The following is a 10,077-nucleotide window of genomic DNA, read 5'->3' as shown; positions in this document are numbered from 1 at the left end:
TGATCATTGCCTTAGATATCGTCATGACTTTGCGCGGTTCTATCAATTGCTCGACAGTAATTTGTTCACCCATCGTAATATTTTCTATTATGAGAGAAGCTTCTAGTGAACACTATGGCCCCCGGGTCTACTTCACACCATATTTTCAGCCTTACACTTTTACTTCGTTGCACTTTCCGCCTTCACATCTCACTTTGCAATCAATCTTGAAGGGATTGACAACCCCTTTATAGCGTTGGGTGCAAGATCTTTTTTGTTTGTGCAGGTACTCTGGACTTGACGAGATTCTCCTACTGGATTGATACCTTGGTTCTCGAACTGAGGGAAATACTTACTGCTCCTGTGCTGCATCGCCCTTTCCTCTTCAAGGGAAAAACCAACGCAAGCTCAAGAGACGACAGAAGATTTCTGTCGTTGTAGCATGGAGCAGCCCGGGTGGCGCGGGACAGAGCTAGCGCGCGGGTGCGCGACCGGGACGGCGCGAGCACACGACCACGTGGCCGTGCAGGTGGCGAGGCGGGCGGAGCATGGCGCGCTGTAGCTATAGCAGCGACGACTTCGACTAGAGTAGGATTCATGCCTCGCACAGGAGGAGAGTGAGACCAGCGGCCGGAATGACGCGGGCGGAGGCGCGCGGCACGACGGAGCAGCATTGATGCATGAGGCACGGAGGGGAGCTAGGCGTGGCCATGCATGGGAACGACCGGAATGCCGATGAGGAAACCGCGTGGAGGAGCGACTGGTGCTCAGGGGCGTGCAGATGCGATGGCGCGCAAGCGAGTGCACGGATGCGCAGGTGCCTGAGCGCATGGAGAGGACGGAGTAGACAAATAACCGAGGCCGTGCACGCGCGCGTAAGCGGACCGGGATAGCGCATCGGCCAAAACTGGGTGTGCGCGGGCGCGATGGCGGAGGAGGCCGGACGGGGCACGCGGGAGCCAAGCGAAGGCAGATGACGAGGACGTGCCTCCCCGCACGGGCGCCTGGGGGCGTTGGTGTCGACTCCCTTAGCAATGCGAGAGAGACGGCTACGACGTCGCGGTGGTGGTGAAGAAGAGGGTTTAGTCCAGACCGCGGTTCCAACAGCAACTTGCCCCATGGTGGGAGCCAACTATCGTGGTATTTTCGGGATAGATGCCATGGGGTGGCTCAGAGAGGTGAGAGCAAGGCCGCTGTGGAGATCCGAAATGGGTTGGGCAACAACACGCGGTGGTTTACACACATTCGGGGCCCTCGCGTGGAGGTAACACCCCTACTCCTGTATGTGTGGTGTATATGGAGAGTATATAATTGTACATGGTGCTCCTTGAGTTGTCTCGAGGAGGAAGAAGGAGGCTGGGAGCTCTCCTATTCTCCGAGAGAGTGGGGAACGAGAGAATGGGGGAGCGAGGGAGAATCCTTTCCCCCTGTGTGTGTGTGTGTGTGTGTGTGTCTGGGTGGGTGTCTTCTCCTCCCGTGGGCTGGCTCCCTAGGTCATCTTATAAAGGGGTGCCCAGAGGACAAGGGGTGGCCACTGGACCTAACTTTTACTATTGTACATGATGGGTGAGGGGGGCCACCTGTCCTAACTTCACTGTTGGAGATGACCAGTGTGTAGTGATGCAGACTGGACTACCGGGGCGCAGTGATGCACGCTGCAGCGTCCTCCCGTCATGGCTGATGGGATGCTACAGCCGCCCCGGCTGGGCTGCACCCTGACAGGTTTCCAGTCGGATAATGGGCTCCATCCTGACAGGTTTCCAGTCGGATAGTCTCTAGCCGGACGGGTTCCAGTCAGACAGGTCTCCAGCCGACAGGTTGCAACCGGATGGTCTCCAGCCACACGAGGTTCTAGTCGAACAGGTCTCCAGCCGGCATGCTATAGCTGGACGGGCTCTAGTCGGATGGGTTCCAGTCAGACACGTCTCCAGCCGGCATGCTGCAGCTGGAGGGGTTGCAGCCGGCAGCCAGCAGTCTGCAGCCGACATCCAGCAATCTACAACCAGGAGCCACGAGTCTGTAGCCGACAGTGAGCAGGTCTTTTGTCTTTGTTGATTCGCGAGGTATGGCGTATCGGGGGCAACTCCCCCGATGTTTTTTGAAATATTGTATCGTCTTCTTTAGCCTACCCAGGGTTATCCCCCCGACACCAAGATTCAAAAGTTACTGCCTTTGTGTGAATCAGTACCATCGAGTTTATGACTTTGGTGTCACCGAGTTTGCCACTTTAGGTGTAACGGTTAGATTTTGTGTGCTGCCTATATATACCCTTTCACCCACCTCTCACTCGTGGGAGAAGCACTCAGAATACACACTTCATTGCCAGATCCATTTTCTGAGAGAGAACCACCTACTCATGTGTTGAGATCAGTATATTCCAATCCAACCATTTTGAAACTTGATCTCTAGCCTACCCAAACTTCTTTCCACCAAATCAATCTCTCCTACTCATGCATATTCTGTGGAAGAGTGATTTTGTGTTGAGGAGACTATCTTTAGAAGCACAAGAGCAAGGAGTTCATTGATCTACCACATCTATTGCCTTTTGGAGGGTGCCTCCTAGATTGGTTAGGTGTCTCTTGGGAGCCTCCTACTTCGTGTTGTGAAGTTGAACCAAGATGTTTGTACGGGCATGAGATCGCATACTTCATGAAGATCTACCGTGGGTAAGGCTAGTCCTTCGTGGGCAGAAGCCGTGGTGGAATAGACAAGGCCGCTTCTCCATGCACCCCTTGTGTGTGGAGCCCTCCATGGACTCTCGTAGCCGTTACCCTCCGAGGGTTGAAGTCTCCACTAAGATGGATGTACGATAGCGCCACCTATCGGAACCATGCCATAAATCGTTGTGTCAACCTCTTTGCGTTTGATCTCCTAAACTCTACTCCTTTACATGTGCAAACTCTTTACTTTTCCGCTGCCATACATGTTGACTAGCATGTGTAGGGTGTACTAGACTTGTTAGAACTGCTGAATTTCTACGACCCTTGAAATTGGCTTAGGCTAGAAATGTTATCTTGACAAGTAGTCTATTCACCCCCCCCTCTAGACACATCTTCTATTGATCCATCAATAAGGTTGCGTCAATTTTACCTTCAAAACCCTTTTCAATGAGAAACTTTGTTAGGCATTTGTACCAAGCTCTATGGGCTTGTTTAAGACCATATAAAGCTTTAGGAAGTTTGTAAACATGATTAGGTTTCTTGGGGTTCACAAAGTGAGGAGGTTGTTTGACATAAACCTCCTCCTCAATTTCACCATTTAGAAAAGCACTTTTGATATCCATTTGGTAAAGAGTAATATTATGGTGATTGATGTAAGCAAGAAGAATACGAATGGCTTCAAGTCTAGCAACGGGGGCATAAGTCTCACCATAGTCCATACCTTCGACTTGCGTGTATCCTTGGGCTATCAGATTGCCTTGTTGCGTACAACTTGTCCATCTTCATCTTGCTTGTTCCGAAACACCCATCTTGTACCAACGATGTTTTGCTCGCCTTCTGGGTTTTGAACAATTGTCCACACTTGATTCCTCTCGAAGTTGTGTAGCTCTTCATGCATGGCATTCACCCAATCCCAGTCTTCAAGGGCATCTTCTACCTTCAAAGGCTCAATGCTAGAGATAAAAGAATAATGCTCACAAAAGTTAGCTAAACAAGATTTAGAGCGAGTGATTCTCCCGGTTTGTATGTTACCAAAGATTTGATTCAGCGGATGATCTTTGTCCACTCTTGCTCGAACTCGTCACATATTCTTCTTGATTGATGGTGGAGCTTCATCATCATCATCATCTTGCACGTTGTCGTTGACAGTGTCATCTCCTTGAGGTGCTGGTGAGGAAGGTGGAGGTGGATCATCATGATGTACTTCTTCCTCTTGTTCATCATGGCGTGTACTTCTTGTGGATGCCTCCATGACATTTTGTGATTTTCCTTGACGCAAAGTAGGAGCTTCCACTTGAATTGATCAAGTACTTTCCACCTCCATGGGACGAATCTTTCATATAGGTAGATCTTGGATGGCTTATGAAGGTTCCTTATCTCCTACATCATAAGGCAATTGTTCGACTTGCGAACCATTAGGTTCATCAAACTTCACATCTACCGTCCCTTCAACTTTTCGAGTGAAGTTTTTGTAGACACGGTAAGTGTGAGAGTGTGATCAGTAACCGATTATGAAAACTTCATGAGATTTAGCAGCAAATTTAGAGCGATGATGCTTATCAAGAATATAGCACTTACAGCCGAATACTCGAAAGTATCCAACTTGGGGTTTGTTACCGGTGTGTATATCATATGCCGTTTTACTAAGAAGCCTGTGTAAGTGTAGTCGGTTTATGGCGTGACAAACTGTTTCCATGGCTTCTGCCCAAAAGTGTATCCGCATCTTGTATTCGTCAAGCATCATTATGGTCATCTCTATGAGAGTCCGGTTCTTCCTCTCAACAACTCCATTTTGTTGAGGTGTGTGATACGTCCATTTTGCATCATGCTTTCATGTTGATATTTATTGCTTTTTGGGCTGTTATATTACTTGTGGTACCATATTTATGCCTTTTCTCTCTTATTTTGCAAGGTTTATTTGAAGAGGGAGAATTCAGGCAGCTGGAATTATGGACTAGAAAAGGAACAAATCCTAGTCCACTATTCTGCACATCTCCAAATGCCCTGAAAAGTTACGTGGATTTTTTCAGGATTATATAAAAAATACTCGGCGAAGGAACTACCGGAGGGGGGCTGCTAGGGCGCCACAAGCCCTGACACCGCCACCCCCTGGTGGCGGAGTGGGGGCTTGTGGGCTCCCTAACGGCCCACTAGCTCCCCTCTTTTTCTATATGAAGCGTCCCGATCCAGAAAAAATCAAAAGGGAGCTTTTTCGTGGTTTCGCCGCCGCCACGAGGTGGAACTTGAGCAGATCCAATCTAGAGCTCCGGCAAGACGATCCTGCCGGGGAAACTTCCCTCCCGGAGGGGGAAATCGTTGCCATCGTCATCACCAACACTCCTCTCGTCGGAGCGGAGGCATCTTCATCAACATCTTCATCAGCACCATCTCCTCTCCAATCGCTAGTTCATCTTTTGTAACCAATCTTCGTCTCGCGACTCCGATTGGTACTTGTAAGGTTGCTAGTAGTGTTGATTACTCTTTGTAGTTGATGCTAGTTGGATTACTTGGTGGAAGAGTTTATGTTCAGATCCTTGATGCTATTCATTACACCTCTGATCATGATTATGATTATGTTTTGTGAGTAGTTACTTTTGTTCCTGAGGACATGGGATAAGTCGTGTTAATAATAGTCATGTGAATTTGATATTCGTTCGGTATTTTGATATGATGTATGTTGTCATTTCCTCTAGTGGTGTTATGTGAACGTAGACTACATAACACTTCACCATATTTGGGCCTAGAGGAAGGCATTGGGGAGTAGTAAGTAGATGATGGGTTGCTGGAGTGACAGAAGCTTAAACCCCAGTCTATGCGTTGCTTCGTGAGGGGCTGATTTGGATCCACTAGTTTAATGCTATGGTTGGACTTTGTCTTAATTCTTCTTTTGTAGTTGCGGATGCTTGCGAGAGAGATTAATCATAACTGGGATGCTTGTCCAAGTAAGGGCAGTACCCAAGCGCCAGTCCACCCACATATAAAACTATCAAAGTAACGAACGCGAATCATATGAACATGATGAAACTAGCATGACAGAAATTCCCATGTGTCCTCGGGAGCGTTTTTCCTCCTATAAGACTTTGTTCAGGCTTGTCCCTTGCTACAAAAGGGATTGGGGCACTTGCTGAACCATTGCTACTACTTGTTACTTGTTACTTTTTGCTTGCTACGTTTCACCTCACTACACCATCACTCGTTACCGCTACTTTCAGTGCTTGCAGTTATTACCTTGCTGAAATCCGCTTATCAAAGCCTTCTGCTCCTCGTTGGGTTTGACACTCTTACTTATCGAAAGGACTACGATTGATCCCCTATACTTGTGGGTCATCAGTGTGTACGTCGCCGAGAGTTCATGTGAAATACCTTCTTTGTCCAGTAAAGTATCCACATTTATGTTCTTGAACTCCATTCCGTTATCGCTCCGAACTTTCTTGATCTTTACTTCAAACTGATTATGAGCTTTCCGAGCGAAGTTCCTGAAGATATTTTGTACCTGCGACTTATCATCAAGAAAGAATACCCACATAAATATGGAAAAATCATTAACAAAGACTAAACCATAAGAATTTCCACCGAGGCTCTTGTAAGCGTTGGGACCAAAAAGATCCATGTGTAGTAGCTCGAGTGGCCTTCCTGTAGTCATGATGTTCTTCGGGGTATGACTTCCACCTACTTGCTTTCCTGCTTGACAAGCACTACAAAGTCTATCTTTGTCAAATATAACATCTCTAACACTAAGAATATGATCACCTTTCATAAGTCTGTCAAGGTTACACATACCTACATGTCCTAAGATTTTATGCAATAACCAACCTTTAGAACATTTTGCAATAAGACATGTACGGGGTTCGTATTTTTTTAGTGAAATCAACAATGTATAGATCACCTCTACGAAAACCAGTAAAGACCATGTTATGATTGTCACTATGAAACACTTGGCAGTCAACTTTCATAAATAACACATTGAAACCAAAGCCTGCTAGTCTAGATACAAAAAGAAGATTGTAGCCAAGGGATTAAACATGCATGACGTTTTGGATGGAACTATCATGAGATATGGCCACCTTACCAAGACTAAGTACCTTACCCATGGAGTTGTATCCAAAGGTCACATACCTTCGAGGTCCACTATTTGGTGTGATCTCATGGAACATGTCTTTATCTCCGATTATGTGATCGGTGCATCCACTGTCGAGAACACACCCGTTTCTACCGTCCATGTAGTCTCTAAGGTTCTCCATAAGACTAAGGTTCCTGTTGGTCTTCTCATACTCGATATCAAACCCTTCATATTCATTTTAGTAGCCACGCTCTACATTGTCATCGTCAGACAAAATATCCTCGTCATAGGAAACAAGAATTTCATCAAAATTTTGACTATGACAATGTTCATATTTATGCATGTGAAAGGCTTCAACAATAACATTGTTAATGGTAATGACATATCCTTTAGCACGCATGAGATCACGAAGCTCAAAAAGTCATTTACCAAAATTAGGATTGGTTGGCTTCATTTTGTGAAAGGCAATGCATTTATGGAAAATGATCTCAAGATTTTTCAGTGAATAGTCAGGATATATTTTCTCTAAGTCTTTCCACAAAGTATGAACACACTCAAAATTTTTCATTTGACTAAGCACATTTCTTGGCAGTCCTCTAATGATTAGATTTGCAGTTTTAAGATTACCAAGCATATCAAGTTCTTCATCATGAGAAGGATGCAAAGGATCAATGGGAGGCTCATAGGGACATTTAACATACTTGCACAAATGGAATTTATCAAATATATCAAGCATTTCATATTTCGATTGTCTAAAAATTCCCCATCAATAATAGGCATTCTACAACTAATATTCCCAAACTAGGCACATCCATCTTCCTCCTATGGTGTTTAAACCAAGGGTTTGGAGACCTCGCTCTGATACCAACTGAGAGATCGATAGAAGAGGTGTCTAGAGGGGGGTGATTAATCTACTTGCATATTTCAAAATCCAAGCCTTTTCCCAATTTAATGGTTAGCATATTTTAGCGATTCTAACAAGTCTAGTGCACCCTACACATGCTAGTCAACAAGTATGGCATCGTAAAGTAAGGACTTTGCACATATAGTAAGGATTAGAGTTTAGGAAGTTCAAACGCGAAGAAGTTGACACGACGATTTTTGGCATGGTTTCGATAGGTGGCGCTATCGTACGTCCATGTTAGTGGAGACTTCAACCCATGGAGGGTAATGGCTGCGAGAGTCCATGGAAGGCTCCACCCACAAGGGGTCCACGAAGAAGCGTCCTTGTCTATTCCACCAAGGCTTCCGTCCACACATGACTTGAAAGCACAATATGCTCCCTTGGTGGTTTTGATAATTAATGACAACATTGTCTCTTAGACTAATACTTTTACCTAGTATATTTCAGGTTTAGTCCTTAGAGAGCATTGGCTAAAGTTTTATGTGGAGAATCCCCTTGGTGCAAGAAAGGAATAAGATTGGCTCAAGTTTCAAGCAAGACGACTCTTCATTTTATATTTGTGAGCAGTCACTTTTCAATCCATAGGAAATCCAATACTATTAAAAGGGGGTGAGGTATTAGAATGAACTAGTTGCTCAAGTGCTCATAGATAGAAACCAAAATTACCGAGTCATTGTTTCCCACATAACACTTCTCTCCGGAGCCACATATCCAAAATTGGTGCCACCAAGTCTTCATATTCGGCCCTACCAATTTTCAACCTAGACAGAACTCTAGCCAAACCTACCATTTCAGTACAACCAATTCTGCATTGGTGCTACTGAATTTAGGTGACCAACTTTTTGTTGCCTCGGTACGCAAAATCGAGATTTCCAAGTTTTGGTATCGGTGTCACCGAGTTGGGCCATCTGACCATTAGCCACCTTTTCGGTTCCACCGAGTTGTGTATATCGGTCTCACCGAGATTCAAAAGTTGCTGCCTTTTGTGCAAGTCGGTACCACCGAGTTTATGACTTCGGTGTAATAGAGTTGGTCACTTTAGGTGTAATGGTTGTATTTTGGGTGCTGCCTATATATACCCCTCCACCTACCTCTCATTCACACAGGAGTTACTTAGAACACACACTTCATTGCCGGATTCATTTTTCTGAGAGAGAGCCACCTACTCATGTGTTGAGATCAAGAGATTCCATTCCAACCATTTGAACCTTGATTTCTAGCCTCCCCAAGTTGCTTCCCACAAGATCAATCTCTCCTACCCCTGCCAAATCTGAGAGAGAGTGATTGAGTGTTGAGGAGACTATCTTTAGAAGAACAAGAGTAAGGAGTTCATCGTTCTACCACATCTACTACCTTTTGGATGGTGGTACCTCCTAGTTTGGTTAGGTGTCTCTTGGGAGCCTCCTACTTCGTCTTGTGGAGTTGAACCAAGATGTTTGTAAGGGCAAGTAGATCGCCTACTTCGTGAAGATCTACATGATTGAGGCTAGTCTTGTGTGGACGGAAGTCCTGGTGGAATAGACAAGGCCAGCTCTTTGTAAACCCCTTGTGGGTGGAGCCCTCGGTGGACTCTCGTAGCCGTTACCCTCCGAGGGTTGAAGTCTCCACTAACATGGACATACGATAGCGCCACCTATTGGAACCATGCCAAAAATGTCCGTGTCAACTTCTTCGCGTTTGATATTCCTAAACTCCACTCTTCACTACATATGCAAAGACTTTACTTTTTCATTGCCATATTTGTTGACTAGCATGTGTAGGGTGCACTAGACTTGTTACAATCGCTAAAATCTGCCAACCATTAAATTGGGAAAAGGCTAGGATTTTAATTATGCAAGTACTCTATTCACCCCCCTCCTCTAGACACCTCTTCTATCGATCCATCAATTGGTATCAGAGAAAGGTCTCCAAAACCTTGGTTTAATCACCATTGGATGAAGATGAATATGACTAGTTCTGGGATTTTTAGTTGTAGAGTGCCCATTCTCAATGGTGAGTATTATAGACAATGGAAAGATGAAATGCTTCATATATTTGATGAATTCCATGTGCGCAAGTATGTTGAACATACAAATGTGCCTCCCATTGATCCCATACATCCTTCTCATGATGATGAAATCGATATGCTTGGTAATCTTAACACTATTAATTTAATAATTAAAGGACTTCCAAGAAATGTGCTTAATCAAATTCAAAAAATTGAGTCTGCTCCTACTTTGTGGAAAGACTTAGAGAAAACATATCCAAATTATTCCTTGAAAAATCTTGATATCATTATCCACAAATGCATTGCCATTCACAAAATGAAGCCAACCAATCCTAATTTTGATAGATGTCTATTTGAGCTTTGTGACATCATGCATGCTAAAGGAGATGTCACTACTATTAACAATATCATTGTTGAAGCCATTTGAATTCATAAATATGAATATTTTTATAGTCAAAATTCTAATGAAACTCTTGTTTCTTATGAT

This window comes from Hordeum vulgare, chromosome 1H (assembly GCF_904849725.1).
Source record: "Hordeum vulgare subsp. vulgare chromosome 1H, MorexV3_pseudomolecules_assembly, whole genome shotgun sequence".
Taxonomy (NCBI): domain Eukaryota; kingdom Viridiplantae; phylum Streptophyta; class Magnoliopsida; order Poales; family Poaceae; genus Hordeum; species Hordeum vulgare.
Note: the sequence above shows the minus strand (reverse complement) of the source record.